The sequence below is a fragment of the Salmo salar genome, chromosome ssa06 (genome assembly GCF_905237065.1).
Source record: "Salmo salar chromosome ssa06, Ssal_v3.1, whole genome shotgun sequence".
Lineage (NCBI taxonomy): Eukaryota > Metazoa > Chordata > Actinopteri > Salmoniformes > Salmonidae > Salmo > Salmo salar.
In genome coordinates this window covers 7,714,366-7,733,229 of record NC_059447.1, presented here as the reverse complement: position 1 = coordinate 7,733,229, position 18,864 = coordinate 7,714,366, and the positions used below count along the sequence as shown (strand labels likewise).

At 43.6% G+C, this 18,864-nt stretch overlaps 1 protein-coding gene across 2 annotated transcripts in view; it reads right to left on the bottom strand.

The window, feature by feature from the left end:
• Positions 1-17,898, bottom strand: part of LOC106592407 (4-aminobutyrate aminotransferase, mitochondrial) — a 60,736-nt gene extending 42,838 nt beyond the window's left edge. Inside the window, exon 1 of one of the 2 annotated variants that reach the window (XM_045719679.1) lies at positions 17,231-17,898. The gene's annotated coding sequence lies outside the window, so the exon portion shown is untranslated. The remainder of the gene's footprint in view (positions 1-17,230) is intronic. The other variant, XM_045719680.1, reaches the window with a different exon arrangement.
• Positions 17,899-18,864: the final 966 nt, after the last annotated feature.

Here is an 18,864-nt window from a genome sequence, read left to right as displayed (position 1 = left end):
AATGAGGGATGAGAGAGGCAGACAGAGAGACTACGTCAACTATAATGAGGGATGGAGAAGGAGAGAGGCAGACAGAGAGACTACGTCAACTATAATGAGGGATGGAGAAGGAGAGAGGCAGACAGAGACTACGTCAACTATAATGAGGGATGGAGAAGGAGAGAGGCAGACAGAGACTACGTCAACTATAATGAGGGATGGAGAAGGAGAGAGGCAGACAGAGACTACGTCAACTATAATGAGGGATGAGAGAGGCAGACAGAGACTACGTCAACTATAATGAGGGATGGAGAAGGAAAGAGGCAGACAGAGAGACTACGTCAACTATAATGAGGGATGGAGAGAGGCAGACAGAGACTACGTCAACTATAATGAGGGATGGAGAAGGAGAGAGGCAGACAGAGAAACTACGTCAACTATAATGAGGGATGGAGAAGGAGAGAGGCAGACAGAGAGACTACGTCAACTATAATGAGGGATGGAGAAGGAGAGAGGCAGACAGAGAAACTACGTCAACTATAATGAGGGATGGAGAGAGGCAGACAGAGAGACTACGTCAACTATAATGAGGGATGGAGAGAGGCAGACAGAGACTACGTCAACTATAATGAGGGATGGAGAAGGAGAGAGGCAGACAGAGAAACTACGTCAACTATAATGAGGGATGGAGAGAGGCAGACAGAGAGACTACGTCAACTATAATGAGGGATGGAGAGAGGCAGACAGAGACTACGTCAACTATAATGAGGGATGGAGAGAGGCAGACAGAAAGACTACGTCAACTATAATGAGGGATGGAGAAGGAGAGAGGCAGACAGAGACTACGTCAACTATAATGAGGGATGGAGAGAGGCAGACAGAGACTACGTCAACTATAATGAGGGACGGAGAGAGGCAGACAGAGAGACTACGTCAACTATAATGAGGGATGGAGAAGGAGAGAGGCAGACAGAGAAACTACGTCAACTATAATGAGGGATGGAGAGAGGCAGACAGAGACTACGTCAACTATAATGAGGGATGAGAGAGGCAGACAGAGAGAATACGTCAACTATAATGAGGGATGGAGAAGGCAGACAGAGAGACTACGTCAACTATAATGAGGGATGGAGAGAGGCAGACAGAGAGACTACGTCAACTATAATGAGGGATGGAGAGAGGCAGACAGAGAGACTACGTCAACTATAATGAGGGATGAGAGAGGCAGACAGAGAAACTACGTCAACTATAATGAGGGATGGAGAAGGAGAGAGGCAGACAGAGACTACGTCAACTATAATGAGGGATGAGAGAGGCAGACAGAGAGACTACGTCAACTATAATGAGGGATGGAGAAGGCAGACAGAGAGACTACGTCAACTATAATGAGGGATGGAGAGAGGCAGACAGAGAAACTACGTCAACTATAATGAGGGATGGAGAGAGGCAGACAGAGACTACGTCAACTATAATGAGGGATGGAGAGAGGCAGACAGAGAGACTACGTCAACTATAATGAGGGATGGAGAAGGAGAGAGGCAGACAGAGAGACTACGCCAACTATAATGAGGGATGGAGAAGGAGAGAGGCAGACAGAGAGACTACGTCAACTATAATGAGGGATGAGAGAGGCAGACAGAGACTACGTCATCTATAATGAGGGACGGAGAAGGAAAGAGGCAGACAGAGACTACGTCAACTATAATGAGGGATGAGAGAGGCAGACAGAGAAACTACGTACACTATAATGAGGGATGGAGAGAGGCAGACAGAGACTACGTCAACTATAATGAGGGATGGAGAAGGAGAGAGGCAGACAGAGAAACTACGTCAACTATAATAAGGGATGAGAGAGGCAGACAGAGAGACTACGTCAACTATAATGAGGGATGGAGAGAGGCAGACAGAGACTACGTCAAATATAATGAGGGATGGAGAAGGAGAGAGGCAGACAGAGAAACTACGTCAACTATAATGAGGGATGGAGAAGGAGAGAGGCAGACAGAGAGACTACGTCAACTATAATGAGGGATGGAGAAGGAGAGAGGCAGACAGAGACTACGTCAACTATAATGAGGGATGGAGAGAGGCAGACAGAGACTACGTCAACTATAATGAGGGACGGAGAGAGGCAGACAGAGAGACTACGTCAACTATAATGAGGGATGGAGAAGGAGAGAGGCAGACAGAGAAACTACGTCAACTATAATGAGGGATGAAAGGAGAGAGGCAGACAGAGACTACGTCAACTATAATGAGGGATGGAGAAGGAGAGAGGCAGACAGAGAGACTACGTCAACTATAATGAGGGATGGAGAAGGAGAGAGGCAGACAGAGAGACTACGTCAACTATAATGAGGGATGAAAAGGAGAGAGGCAGACAGAGAGACTACGTCAACTATAATGAGGGATGGAGACGGAGAGAGGCAGACAGAGAAACTACGTCAACTATAATGAGGGATGGAGAAGGAGAGAGGCAGACAGAGAAACTATGTCAACTATAATGAGGGATGGAGAAGGAGAGGAAGACAGGGAAGAGTACCTCTAGGGCGGAGGCCGTTTCTTCCAATCATATAATGAGGGATGGAGAAGGAGAGAGGCAGACAGAGACTACGTCAACTATAATGAGGGATGGAGAGAGGCAGACAGAGAGACTACGTCAACTATAATGAGGGATGAGAGAGGCAGACAGAGAGACTACGTCAACTATAATGAGGGATGGAGAGAGGCAGACAGAGACTACGTCAACTATAATGAGGGATGGAGAGGCAGACAGAGACTACGTCAACTATAATGAGGGATGGAGAGGCAGACAGAGACTACGTCAACTATAATGAGGGATGGAGAGGCAGACAGAGACTACGTCAACTATAATGAGGGATGGAGAGGCAGACAGAGACTACGTCAACTATAATGAGGGATGGAGAGGCAGACAGAGACTACGTCAACTATAATGAGGGATGGAGAGGCAGACAGAGACTACGTCAACTATAATGAGGGATGGAGGAAAAAGGAAAATTACAGACAGAATCTTCCAGTCTTCCAAGGAGAAGTGAGACCCCCACATCTCCATCAAACATTTTTTAACTAGGCAAGACAGTTTTATTTACAATGAAGGCCTACCGGGGGCAGAACGACAGATTTTTACCTTGTCAGCTCGGGGATTCAATCTAGCAACCTTTCAGTTACTGGCCCAACACTCTAACCACTAGGCTACCTGCTGCCGGGATAATCATATAGTCGTACAGTCCCAGTGGTATAGTCATATAGTCACACAGTCCCAGTGGTATAGTCATATAGTCACACAGTCCCAGTGGTATAGTCATATAGTCCCAGTGGTATAGTCACACAGTCCCAGTGGTATAGTCATATAGTCCCAGTGATATAGTCCCAGTGGTATAGTCATATAATCATATAGTCCCAGTGGTATAGTTATATAGTCCCAGTGGTATAGTTATATAGTCCCAGTGGTATAGTCATATAGTCACACAGTCCCAGTGGTATAGTCATATAGTCCCAGTGGTATAGTCATATAGTCCCAGTCATATAGTCCCAGTGGTATAGTCATATAGTCCCAGTGGTATAGTCATATAGTCCCAGTGGTATAGTCCCAGTGGTATAGTCATATAGTCCCAGTGGTATAGTCATATAGTCCCAGTGGTATAGTCATATATTCATATAGTCCCAGTGGTATAGTCATATAGTCCCAGTGGTATAGTCATATAGTCACAGTGGTATAGTCATATAGTCACACAGTCCCAGTGGTATAGTCATATAGTCACAGTGGTATAGTCATATAGTCACACAGTCCCAGTGGTATAGTCATATAGTCACAGTGGTATAGTCATATAGTCCCGGTCGTATAGTCATATAATCATATAGTCCCAGTCTCCAGATCTTTCCTCTCTCACCTCTCCATGTTAACAGAGAAGCCAGTCTCCAGGTCTTTCCTCTCTCACCGCTCCATGTTAACAGAGAAGCCAGTCTCCAGATCTTTCCTCTCTCACCTCTCCATATTAACAGAGAAGCCAGTCTCCAGGTCTTTCCTCTCTCACCGCTCCATGTTAACAGAGAAGCCAGTCTCCAGATCTTTCCTCTCTCACCGCTCCATGTTAACAGAGAAGCCAGTCTCCAGATCTTTCCTCTCTCACCTCTCCATGTTAACAGAGAAGCCAGTCTCCAGATCTTTCCTCTCTCTGTTATAAAACTGAACTGATCATTATTCATCAGGGGTCTCCACTTCATTCTGTCACTGAGCAGAGGGCTGACACACACACACACACACACACACACACACACACACGGTTCTCACTCAGTCAGAGAATCCAGTGTTTAGCGAGAATGGAGAATGAATGACACACAAAAGTAGAAAGACATTCATGAATGAATCTGGCTTGTACACCTGTGTCCTCTATCTGTCGTGTTATAACACGAGGACGTAGCCTGGGTGTCGCGTTATAACACGAGGACGTAACCCGCGTGTCGCGTTATAACACGAGGACGTAACCTGGGTGTCGCGTTATAACACGAGGACGTAACCTGGGTGTTGCTTCTAGGGGCAGCAGGTAGTCCCCCTACCTCTCTCCCTCTCCCCCCCTACCTCTCCCTTCTCCCCCCTACCTCTCTAACTCTCTCTAGGGTGGCAGATATCCTAGCTGTTAGAGTGTTTGGCCAGTAACTGAAAGATCACTGGTTCCAATACCCCAGCAGACAAGGTCAAAAATATGCCGACGTGCCCTTGAGCAAGGCACTTCACCCCAATTTCCTCCAGGAGTAATGTACTACTATGGTTGACCCTGTAAAACAACACATTTCTCTGCACCTATCAGGTGTATAAAAATAAATTCTAGGAATGACCGGGCGAGTGTAGATAGACCACAGACGCTCAGTGACGATTCAACAACAGACAGATACAGGTTGTAATGTATGGACCGTTCAGCAACAACAGACAGATACAGGTTGTAATATATGGACCGTTCAGCAACGACAGACAGATACAGGTTGTAATATATGGACCGTTCAGCAACAACAGACAGATACAGGTTGTAATGTATGGACCGTTCAGCAACGACAGACAGATACAGGTTGTAATGTATGGACCGTTCAGCAACGACAGACAGATACAGGTTGTAATGTATGGACCGTTCAGCAACAACAGACAGATACAGGTTGTAATGTATGGACCGTTCAGCAACAACAGACAGATACAGGTTGTAATGTATGGACCGTTCAGCAACAACAGACAGATACAGGTTGTAATGTATGGACCGTTCAGCAACAACAGACAGATACAGGTTGTAATGTATGGACCGTTCAGCAACAACAGACAGATACAGGTTGTAATGTATGGACTGTCGTGTCTTTGGCTATGCCGGATTAAGTGATATGACATGCTAACTTATAAAATGATTTCTCTGTAATTAATATTACCTGATTAAGCTAATCATGTAAATGTAATTAACTAGAAAGTCGGGGCACCACGGAAGAACGTTTATAGAGCTGTTATCTTCCGAATAAACTCTTAAAATACTTTGTAATATTTTACATCGATAGCAGTCAATATTAACCCTTGTCTTATTTTCAGTCTCATAATGAAAGTTGTAAATTCTTGGCTATCTTCACGAACCCTTCACGAACAAGTTGAATCAGCAATACAAAATTGGGTTTAATTATTTATTTACTAAATACCTAACTAATCACACAGAATTACAAATACACAGAATACAATGATGTCATACAGAAAACGTCCCGGTAGACGGAACAGATATGACGGCTGGTTACACAAAGGAAAGGGGGTTGGGCTTGAATGAAAGAGCGGGAAGATTTAGGAACAGAGAAACAGCAGCTATGCTATCGTAAATACATTATCTTATGCATTCTAAATTACCGCCCATTTGGAAAAGGAAAATGCAATAAATATGTACTCTGAGCTGCGCTTCGGTAGATTGGTCGTAGATGCTGGCCGGGTTGGCCAACAGATCTTCCTGGCCGGAAGAATGTCAATGGTGGTCAATTGGATACGTGGTGGTATCTTCGTCTGGTTGTTAGACAGGATCCCTCGTCCGTCCTTTCCTAGCCCACGTAAGCAGCGGCCGCTGCTAACTCAACGGCTAGGAAGTAGCACTTCTGTAGTGAATAAGCTCAAAGTTCATACCATTCGCCAGCAAAGCTCACGCCGAGGTTGGCTTAGTTCTGTTCTTGACATGTGTGTCCTTCTAACGTAGAGGCTGCAGACCTCCCGCACTGGAACAAAACCTGGTTATCTTTTCGTCAAAGGATTATATAGTGGAGAGGGGGAGGGAGGTGTTTCATCGTTTATAACCCCTGTCTCTTCACAGGGTTGGGCCACTGATAGAGCAGGGCACTTTCCTTATGAAAACCCAAATCTCTCATTCGGAAGCTAAAATTACATTTCATCTCCTAACAAACATTTTCAATATCAAACATTTCAATTGCATAACAATTCCATGTGACTCTGATAACTAGAGGGCGTATACTTTCTCAGATACAGTTTGTCGTCCTGTCATCAGTCATAATGTCTCAGATGACAACTGAAATGAAATCCATACTCATTACGTTCCCAAGCATATTTCCAACTGGTTTTATTAACAAAATATGTGGTACCTTTCCCCATTTGTTTGATGTTCCCAGACTCTCTATATTTAACACAGGCTATTCAAGTCCTTCAGTAGATTCAGAGAGGGGAAGGGAGAAAGGTATTTATGGGGGGGGGTCATAAACCTTACCCACAGGCCAACGTCATGACAGGACCGTTCAGTGATGATGCAACAACAGACAGATACAGGTTGTAATATATGGACCGTTCAGCAACGACAGACAGATACAGGTTGTAATGTATGGACCGTTCAGCAACAACAGACAGATACAGGTTGTAATGTATGGACCGTTCAGCAACAACAGACAGATACAGGTTGTAATGTATGGACCGTTCAGCAACAACAGACAGATACAGGTTGTAATGTATGGACCGTTCAGTGATGATGCAACAACAGACAGATACAGGTTGTAATATATGGACCGTTCAGTAACGACAGACAGATTCAGGTTGTAATGTATGGACCGTTCAGCAACAACAGACAGATACAGGTTGTAATGTATGGACCGTTCAGCAACAACAGACAGATACAGGTTGTAATGTATGGACTGCTACCAGAGAGTCATGATTCATCTGACAACAATGAGACAACACACATGACCAGTCATAACAGTCTCGCCACTCTCCCTACAGCATGACCCTATGAGACAGTGACATCCACTGTGTGTGTGTACATACTAACCCACATTATGTCTGGCCCACTGTTCTACATGAAACCAGGACAGAGAGATCCCTCTGGGACCTAACTACAGGTGGAAACACTACTACCATACCCCGTGTACAGACAAGCAGAATACCCAGGACCTGTTTCCAGGACACAGATTAAGCCTAGTTCAATTTACATTCTCCATTGAAAATGCTTCTTAGTCCAAAACTAGTGTTCATCTGTGACTGGGAAAATCCCCCCTCAATGTTTAATCAGAATTCTACTGACTGACTACATGGTTGTTATGATCATTTAACCTCTGACCTTTAGGCTGCATAGCGCTAATGCTAAAAGTGACAGTTAAATATAGTTCCATGACATCCTCTTTGGCATGGCCCCTGTAGAGATACTACAACATGCAGCTATACATCAGATGTGAAATCAGATCTACTGAGGCAGGACAGGACAAAGGGAGAGTGCAGGGTGTATTTCTGAGAGGCCAGAGACAGGATTCCTCTACTGTAGATCCTGTTACGTCATGTCATTTGACTTGTATATACTCTCTGGTACTGAAGTCCACATGACAGACAGGGAGCGTCTCTGGTACTGAAGTCCACATGACAGACAGGGAGCGTCTCTGGTACTGAAGTCCACATGACAGACAGGGAGCGTCTCTGGTACTGAAGTCTACAGTGTTCAGTCCTATACAGTCAGCCTGTCCTACAGTGTTCAGTCCTATACAGTCAGCCTGTCCTACAGTGTTCAGTCCTATACAGTCAACCTGTCCTACAGTGTTCAGTCCTATACAGTCAGCCTGTCCTACAGTGTTCAGTCCTATACAGTCAGCCTGTCCTACAGTGTTCAGTCCTATACAGTCAGCCTGTCCTACAGTGATAGTGTTCAGCTGAAACGCAAACAGAGTTAATAACCTCATCACAGAACCATGGTGTAAAATCAGTCACCCTGGCAACGAGAGAGATGAGAGAGACGATTTCACCCTGGGAGGAACATCCCTGAAACACAGCACCAACTATACTGACCTTGGTCTGACTAGAAGTTCATCTGGGTGGTTTGCCGTGGCCATAAAGTCTAACAGATAAAGCACGCAGAGAACTTTTTGCAATTAGAAAGACCCTGTATAAATGTAACCGAACAATTACAATTTGGCTTAAATTATTTTACTCTGTCATAACTCCAATGTACAATTTAAAATATACATCATCAAATTGTACACCTGGAATTTAGTATAACTATTGTAGGTGTGCACATATATTGCCCCAAACATAGCCTGTAGGGCAGAACTTGGGAGATTCCCCCTAGTACAGATTCTGGACTCTAGCTAACACACTGTAATCCAGAATATTATCATCACACTGTAATCCAGAATATTATCATCACACTGTAATCCAGAATATTATCATCACACTGTAATCCAGAATATTATCATCACACTGTAATCCAGAATATTATCATCACACTATAATCCAGAATATTATCATCACACTGTAATCCAGAATATTATCATTACACTGTAATCCAGAATATTATCATCACACTGTAATCCAGAATATTATCATCACACTATAATCCAGAATATTATCATCACACTATAATCCAGAATATTATCATCACAAGGCTTTCTTATGCAAACACCACAACCCAGAGAGTGAATATTTAGACAACTAGCCCAAAAGCACCAGCTAATTTCAACCATTCAACCCATCAATAACTACATTAAAACAAATAGAAATCTCTATCCAAAATTCATACACTAATTATTGGCAAAACTAAAATTTCATTTAATTATAAACTTCAACGTTACCAGATAATAAATAGAGATATCAAAGCACAACACCTCGTCAAAATCAAAGAATTCAAACAAAGGAAGAAATGAACAGCGTACAGACTCACTGACCATAACCTGGCAATAGAGTCAGGGCACCATAGAAAAACATTATTAAACATAATATAATAGAGACAGTAGATCTAGCTCCAGATTATATCCTGGTCTGTCATAATATAATAGAGACAGTAGATCTAGCTCCAGATTATATCCTGGTCTGTCATAATATAATAGAGACAGTAGATCTAGCTCCAGATTATATCCTGGTCTGTCATAATATAATAGAGACAGTAGATCTAGCTGCAGGTTATATCCTGGTCTGTCATAATATAATAGAGACAGTAGATCTTGCTGCAGATTATATCCTGGTCTGTCATAATATAATAGAGACTCTAGATCCAGATGATATCCTGGTCTGTCATAATATAATAGAGACAGTAGATCTAGCTCCAGATTATATCCTGGTCTGTCATAATATAATAAAGACAGTAGATCTAGCTGCAGATTATATCCTGGTCTGTCATAATATAATAGAGACAGTAGATCTAGCTCCAGATTATATCCTGGTCTGTCATAATATAATAGAGAGTAGATCTAGCTGCAGATTATATCCTGGTCTGTCATAATATAATAGAGACAGTAGATCTAGCTGCAGATTATATCCTGGTCTGTCATAATATAATAGAGACTGTAGATCTAGATCCAGATGATATCCTGGTCTGTCATAATATAATAGAGACAGTAGATCTAGCTGCAGCTTATATCCTGGTCTGTCATAATATAATAGAGACAGTAGATCTAGCTGCAAATTATATCCTGGTCTGTCATAATATAATAGAGACAGTAGATCTAGCTGCAGATTATATCCTGGTCTGTCATAATATGTGAAACATACACTACTCAAAGATAATCTCCCACAAACCCAGGTGGAAAAAAAACCTACTTAAGTATGATCTCCAATTAGAGACAACGAGGACCAGCTGCCTCTAATTGGAGATCATCCCAAACAAAACCAACATAGAAATACAAAACTAGAACATGCACATAGAAATACAAAATATAGAAAAACACCCCCGTCACGCCCTGACCTACTCTACCATAGAAAATAACATTTTACTATGGTCAGGACGTGACAGTCATAATATAATAGACAGTAACTCCCACCATGTCATACACATGAGCCCTTGTTGTTTTAATTTCTCAGTTGTTGCAGTTAGTTTGCTTTTTTGTGTATTATACAGTGCCTTCAGAAAGTATTCACAACCCTAGATTGTTTCCACATTGTTGTGTTACAAGGTGGGATTAAAATGGATTTAATTGTATTTTTTGTGTGTTTTAGGTTATTGTCCTGCTGAAAAGCTAAATTTGTCTCCCAGTGTCTGTTGGAAAGCAGACTAAACCAGTTTTTCCTCTAAGATTTTGCCTGGGCTTAGCTCTATTCCGTTTATTTTGTATCCTCAAACAAAAACTCTGAAGTCCTTGCAGATGACAAGCATACCCATAACATGATGCAGCAACCACCATGCTTGGTACTCAGTGATGTGTTGTGTTGGATTTGGCCCAAACATAATGCTTTGTATTCAGGACAAAGTTATTTTCTTAATCCACATGTTTGCAGTATTTCTTTAGTTCCTTGTTGCAAACAGGATGTATGTTTTGGAATATTTTTATTCTGTACAGACTCCCTTCTTTTCACTCTGTCATTTAGGTTAGTATTGTGGAGTAACTACAATGTTGTTGAGGCATCTTCAGTTTTCTCCTATCGAAGACATTCAGCTCTGTACGTTTTTTTTTTTAAGTCACCATTGGCCAGGGGTGCAACTTTCACTGGGGACATCGGTCTGCTTTAGGACCATACTACAGAGCGTGCAGACAGGCTGTGTGAAGGCTAAGCTTCTGAAAGGTTGGTTTACAGGATGAATGGAGGCAGCTGCTGTCTGTGTGTGTTGCGCTTTTTCTCTGAGTTGTAAAAGCAAGCAGAGCAGAAACTGGCTACTCTTCATTTGACTGATGTAGGCAAGGTAACTGCTGTTTGACTTAAGAGAAGAGAAAGAAAATACATATATATATATTTTTTTTCCTCTTAACAGAAGAGGGAAAAAATTTGACCTATGATATGAATTACAGTGCCCTCCAAAAAGTTATATTACTCTTCCAAGAGTCTTGATGATCATCCAGGTGCTTTTTTGGCAAATTTGAGTAAACTTTTTGGACGACATGGGTCCCAAACACCGCATTCCACAGTAAGAACCTCACACCAACGGTCAGCATGGTGGTGGTAGTGTGATGGTTTGGAGATGCTTTGCTGCTTCAGGACCTGGACAACTTGCCCTAATAGAAGGAACCATGAATTCTGCTCTGTATACAGGAGAATGTCAGGCCAGCTGTCTTTGAGCTGAAGCACAGCTGGTTGATGCAGCAAGACAATGATCCAAAAAACAATCAAGTCTACTGCTATAACTCAGACTGAGCTTGTGCAAGAGTTGGAATGCAAAAGGATGCAAATGAGGCCACACACACACACAAAAGATGTTTCTGGGTTGATACTTTTCCTTGCAAAACACCAGCGGTGATGAGAAAAGCTGCTGTTAAGGGTAGTTCTCTCCAATTCGCTCAACTAGCTAAACGACATGCCGCAAGACGCCACCACTCCACCCAATCCCATGTGGCGGTGATTAACATAACAACCACGTGTTAAGCACTTTGTGATAACTCCGGATGTAAGAAAGGGCTTTATAAAATAAAATGTGATTGACTGGACAACAACAACAACCTGTAGCTATAGGAACGGTCCTGGGAGAGGTCACTGTAACTATAGGAACGGTCCTGGGAGAGACCACTGTAACTATAGGAACGGTCCTGGGAGAGGCCACTGTAACTATAGGAACGGTCCTGAGAGGGGTCACTGTAACTATAGGAACGGTCCTGAGAGGGGTCACTGTAACTATAGGAACGGTCCTGAGAGGGGTCACTGTAACTATAGCAACGGTCCTGAGAGGGGTCACTGTAACTATAGGAACGGTCCTGAGAGGGGTCACTGTAACTATAGGAACGGTCCTGAGAGGGATCACTGTAACTATAGCAACGGTCCTGAGAGAGACCACTGTAACTATAGGAACGGTCCTGGGAGAAACGACTGTAACTATAGGAACGGTCCTGGGAGAGACCACTGTAACTATAGCAACGGTCCTGAGAGAGACCACTGTAACTATAGGAACGGTCCTAGGAGAGGCCACTGTAACTATAGGAACGGTCCTGGGAGAGACCACTGTAACTATAGGAACGGTCCTGGGAGAGACCACTGACAGAGTAGCTCTAGTGTTGTGTAATCACTGCTACAGTGGGGGTTATTATTATTGAACACTGCAGATAGTAATACTGAACAGAGAGGTTTGACAACACAGGGAGGGAGAGAGGGAAAGAGAGAGAGAGAGGTCTTGATAACCTGTGACACTGAATAGAGAGGTTTGACAACACACACAGAGAGAGTCTTCATAACCTGTGATACTGAGAGAGCTTCATAACTTACTGAACAGAGAGGTTTGACAACACACACAGAGAGAGAGAGAGGTCTTCATAACCTGTGATACTGAACAGAGAGGTTTGACAACACACAGAGAGAGAGAGAGAGAAGTCTTCATAACCTGTGATACTGAACAGAGAGGTTTGACAACACAGAGAGAGTCTTCATAACCTGTGACACTGAACAGAGAGGTTTGACAACACACAGAGAGTCTTCATAACCTGTGACACTGAACAGAGAGGTTTGACAACACAGAGAGAGAGAGACAGAGAAAAAGAGAAGTCTTCATAACCAGTGATACTGAACACACAGAGAGAGAGAAGTCTTCATAACCAGTGATACTGAACAGAGAGGTTTGACCACACACACACACACACACACACACACACACACACACACACACACACACACACACACCTTCATAACCTGTGTATATATTTTCTACTTGTTTATGAAGGATGCAGCAGTACGGCAAGCAGCTATAGAGCCCCAGAGACAGGAAGAGGAAACATCAAAGCTCTGAGATAAACACAGCTAAAATCCAGAAAACATTCCTTACCCCAGGATACTTAACTGGTGACTATCATTCCTTAACCCAGGATACTTCAACTGGTAACTATCATCCCTTACCCCAGGATACTTAACTGGTGACTATCATTCCTTAACCCAGGATACTTCAACTGGTAACTATCATCCCTTACCCCAGGATACTTCAACTGGTGACTATCATCCCTTACCCCAGGATACTTCAACTGGTGACTATCATCCCTTACCCCAGGATACTTCAACTGGTGACTATCATCCCTTACCCCAGGATACTTCAACTGGTGACTATCATCCCTTACCCCAGGATACTTCAACTGGTGACTATCATCACTGTAACTATAGCAACGGTCCTGAGAGGGGTCACTGTAACTATAGGAACGGTCCTGAGAGGGGTCACTGTAACTATAGGAACGGTCCTGAGAGGGATCACTGTAACTATAGCAACGGTCCTGAGAGAGACCACTGTAACTATAGGAACGGTCCTGGGAGAAACGACTGTAACTATAGGAACGGTCCTGGGAGAGACCACTGTAACTATAGGAACGGTCCTGGGAGAGACCACTGTAACTATAGGAACGGTCCTGGGAGAGACCACTGTAACTATAGGAACGGTCCTGGGAGAGACCACTGTAACTATAGGAACGGTCCTGGGAGAGACCACTGTAACTATAGGAACGGTCCTGGGAGAGACCACTGTAACTATAGGAACGGTCCTGGGAGAGACCACTGTAACTATAGGAACGGTCCTGGGAGAGACCACTGTAACTATAGGAACGGTCCTGGGAGAGACCACTGTAACTATAGGAACGGTCCTGGGAGAGACCACTGTAACTATAGCAACGGTCCTGAGAGAGACCACTGTAACTATAGGAACGGTCCTGGGAGAGACCACTGTAACTATAGCAACGGTCCTGAGAGAGACCACTGTAACTATAGGAACGGTCCTAGGAGAGGCCACTGTAACTATAGGAACGGTCCTGGGAGAGACCACTGTAACTATAGGAACGGTCCTGGGAGAGACCACTGACAGAGTAGCTCTAGTGTTGTGTAATCACTGCTACAGTGGGGGTTATTATTATTGAACACTGCAGATAGTAATACTGAACAGAGAGGTTTGACAACACAGGGAGGGAGAGAGGGAAAGAGAGAGAGAGAGGTCTTGATAACCTGTGACACTGAATAGAGAGGTTTGACAACACACACAGAGAGAGTCTTCATAACCTGTGATACTGAACAGAGAGGTTTGACAACACACACAGAGAGAGTCTTCATAACCTGTGATACAGAACAGAGAGGTTTGACAACACACACAGAGAGAGAGAGAGGTCTTCATAACCTGTGATACTGAACAGAGAGGTTTGACAACACACAGAGAGAGAGAGAGAGAAGTCTTCATAACCTGTGATACTGAACAGAGAGGTTTGACAACACAGAGAGAGTCTTCATAACCTGTGACACTGAACAGAGAGGTTTGACAACACACAGAGAGTCTTCATAACCTGTGACACTGAACAGAGAGGTTTGACAACACAGAGAGAGAGAGACAGAGAAAAAGAGAAGTCTTCATAACCAGTGATACTGAACACACAGAGAGAGAGAAGTCTTCATAACCAGTGATACTGAACAGAGAGGTTTGACCACACACACACACACACACACACACACACACACACACACACACACACACACACACACACACACACACACCTTCATAACCTGTGTATATATTTTCTACTTGTTTATGAAGGATGCAGCAGTACGGCAAGCAGCTATAGAGCCCCAGAGACAGGAAGAGGAAACATCAAAGCTCTGAGATAAACACAGCTAAAATCCAGAAAACATTCCTTACCCCAGGATACTTAACTGGTGACTATCATTCCTTAACCCAGGATACTTCAACTGGTAACTATCATCCCTTACCCCAGGATACTTAACTGGTGACTATCATTCCTTAACCCAGGATACTTCAACTGGTAACTATCATCCCTTACCCCAGGATACTTCAACTGGTGACTATCATCCCTTACCCCAGGATACTTCAACTGGTGACTATCATCCCTTACCCCAGGATACTTCAACTGGTGACTATCATCCCTTACCCCAGGATACTTCAACTGGTGACTATCATCCCTTACCCCAGGATACTTCAACTGGTGACTATCATCCCTTACCCCAGGATACTTCAACTGGTGACTATCATCCCTTAACCCAGGATACTTCAACTGGTGACTATCATCCCTTACCCCAGGATACTTCAACTGGTGACTATCATCCCTTACCCCAGGATACTTCAACTGGTGACTATCATCCCTTACCCCAGGATACTTCAACTGGTGACTATCATCCCTTACCCCAGGATACTTCAACTGGTGACTATCATCCCTTACCCCAGGATACTTCAACTGGTAACTATCATCCCTTACCCCAGGATACTTCAACTGGTGACTATCATCCCTTACCCCAGGATACTTCAACTGGTGACTATCATCCCTTACCCCAGGATACTTCAACTGGTGACTATCATCCCTTAACCCAGGATACTTCAACTGGTGACTATCATCCCTTACCCCAGGATACTTCAACTGGTGACTATCATCCCTTAACCCAGGATACTTCAACTGGTGACTATCATCCCTTACCCCAGGATACTTCAACTGGTGACTATGATTCCTTAACCCAGGATACTTCAACTGGTGACTATGCTGGAAAATGAAGAAAAAGGAGCACTCTGTGTCAATCTGATAGATATTTCATTTGAACTGAAGCCTGTTTTGGGTATACCTTTCCCCCCATATAGACAGAGCTCTGAGTGGTGTCTACGGTGTTGTGATCGTTGTGTAACATCAAAATGAGACGTTACATGACTCTCTGTAAAAGGTGCTAGATCAACAGCACTACAGGTTGAATTGAGTTCCTCCAGCCCAACCCTGGGAAGTTCAGTCTACTCTATTCTAGCCTTCCACCACCGTCTGTCCCCATCTGTCTCTGTAGGGACTTGGAGAGTGCTGGGTGCATCTCAAATGGCACCCTATTCCCTATATAGTGCACTACTTTTGAACAGGGACTATGAGGCTAAAGTAGTGCACTAAATAGGGAATAGGCAAGGTGCCATTTGGGAACATATCCATGCTGTCAGAAGTTGACGTGGTTGTGTACTAAAGCCTTCATGGAGCCAGTGATCCCACAACAACATTCCCACTCACATGGTCTAGGCTGTGACCTACAGTAACCTGACAGGTTCCCTGTCTAAAGCACTACTTTTCCTATTGACATCCTTATGATGCATTCTAACCACATTATGATGCATTACACAGAGATCCTATACAAGTAGTTATCGTTATTAATTAAATGGGACTATACCTGCAAACTCTGGACTAAGAGATAATAGATATCCTTAAAGTAAAAGTGTTACCGGCTATTGTTATGCAAATGAATCCTAGCCGCTGTTAGAACCAGAATAAACTGCCTTCCACTGGGCGCTATCAGAAGAGCACTGCACTGTTGCACAACAACTGTAGCCTAGTGCCTCATGAACCGGTTCCGACTGGATCAGTCTGGATCCCTTCCGCAGAGAAGAGGCAAGAAGAATTGAGTCTGCAGCAGACTAAAAGAACGCAGAGTAAAAGCGACACAAAACGAAATGACCATCTATTCTCTAGGCTGCATAGGACAGCAGCGCTACAGTGTAGTGACGTTATAGACTAGTAGCCTGTCTGGCAGCGCAGGTGACCTATTCACTAGCTAGAAAGACTACCTACTCTACAGTATTGTATTGCTAACTAGGATATAGGCAAAAGCGCTCACGTCAACACAGAAGGTGTCCAAAGTCATTGCTAACTAAGTGCAGATGTGTCTTGCAAAGACGATTGAAAAGCAGCTTTATGAGCCACACAACAGCTAGGGCAGTACCGCGCGGTGGGTTCGACATGTCACATGTCTGTGCGTCCTAGTGTGTGCAGAGTTATTTGGTGGTTTTGTGTGTGTGTGTGTGTGTGTGTGTGTGTGTGTGTGTGTGTGTGACAGAGAGAGAGAGAGAGAGCGAGAGACACAGAGATGACAGCGCATAGGGGAACTCACCGAGGCTTCACCTGGTACCGCTGGGAGCTTGGTGTCCGCTTGGGTCGTGCGGTAAGACTGGCTGGCTGAAACACTATGTCAAAACGGTGGAGAAGCGTACTGGAAGGATGAACAGAAAGACTGCCTTTAAATGATCAATCAGAATCTGTCTTTTTTGCTGGGAGGAGGCGGGTCCACGGGCAGGCTGACTGCGGCTCAGCCAATAGCAGAAGCCGAAGTAGTCAAAAGGAACTAATGCTGGCCAATGAGCGACGTGGCTTCCCAGTTCAGCGAACTCCAGACGATTCGTCAAAGCGAATCATGACATCTACGTTCACGAAGTATCCGTTTCACAGAACAGTGTCAAGGTAGCGGACTGGCTAAACACTAACCACTCAATGATAAAACTAGGAAATGTTATATTGGACTCAAACAGATTAGGTCTTGTTATGTCAGAGTCTCAGAGAGCATGCCGGATAACAACCTAGTTTAAATGGCTGATGGGCATGGACAAAATGTAGACCTATGTGCCAGACATACCTTTGCTCCTAGTCAATCATTCATAACGCGTATCAACATTTGCCTAACAAGTTACTGGCTACAGTAGCCCATGGACAGCTTTTCAGATGACACCCTAGCCTTCACTCTCCCGACATCTACTGCAGCCCTCATGCTCCACATACAACACCCGTTCTGCCAGTCACATTCTGTTAAAGGTCCCCAAAGCACACACATCCCTGGGTCGCTCCTCTTTTCTGTTCGCTGCAGCTATTGACTGGAACGAGCTGCAACAAACACTCAAATTGGACAGTTTTATCTCAATCTCTTCATTCAAAGATTCAATCATGGACACTTACTGACAGTTGTGGCTGCTTTGTGTGATGTATTGTTGTCTCTACCTTCTTGGCCTTTGTGCTGTTGTCTGTGTCCAATAATGTTTGTACCCTGTTTTGTCCTGCTACCATGTTGTTGCCATGTTGTGTTGCTGCCTTGCTATGTTGTTGTCTTAGGTCTCTCTTTATGTAGTGTTGTGTTGTCTCTCTTGTCGTGATGCCTGTTTTGTCTTATATTTAATTGAATGTATTTTCAATCCCAGCCCCCGTCCCTGCAGAAGGCCTTTTGGTAGTCCATCATTGTAAATAAGAATTTGTTCTTAACTGACTTGCCTAGTTAAATAAAGGTTAAATAAGTAGAAATACAATTCTGATATATCGGAACATAACATGAAACTGGATATTTCTGTGTGTTAACTGTTGATGAATGCACATTGTCAGCAACACATGCACCACACACACACACACACACACACACACACACACACATGCACAGATAATCACAACATATCTGGTCACACACAACAAGCTCAAACAACCAGTGGTGGAAAAAGTACCCAATTCTCATACTTAAGTAAAGATACTTTAATAGAAAATGACTCAAGTAAGTGAAAGTAACCCAGTAAAATACTATTTGAGTAAAAGTCAAAAAGTTTTTGGGTTTAAATATAGTTAAGTATCAAAAGTAAAAGTATAAATCTTTTCAAATTCCTTATATTAAGCAAACCAGACGGCACCATTTTCTTGTTTTTTAATTACGGATAGCCAGGGGCATGCTCCAACATTCAGACATCATTTACACACGAAGCATTTGTGTTTAGT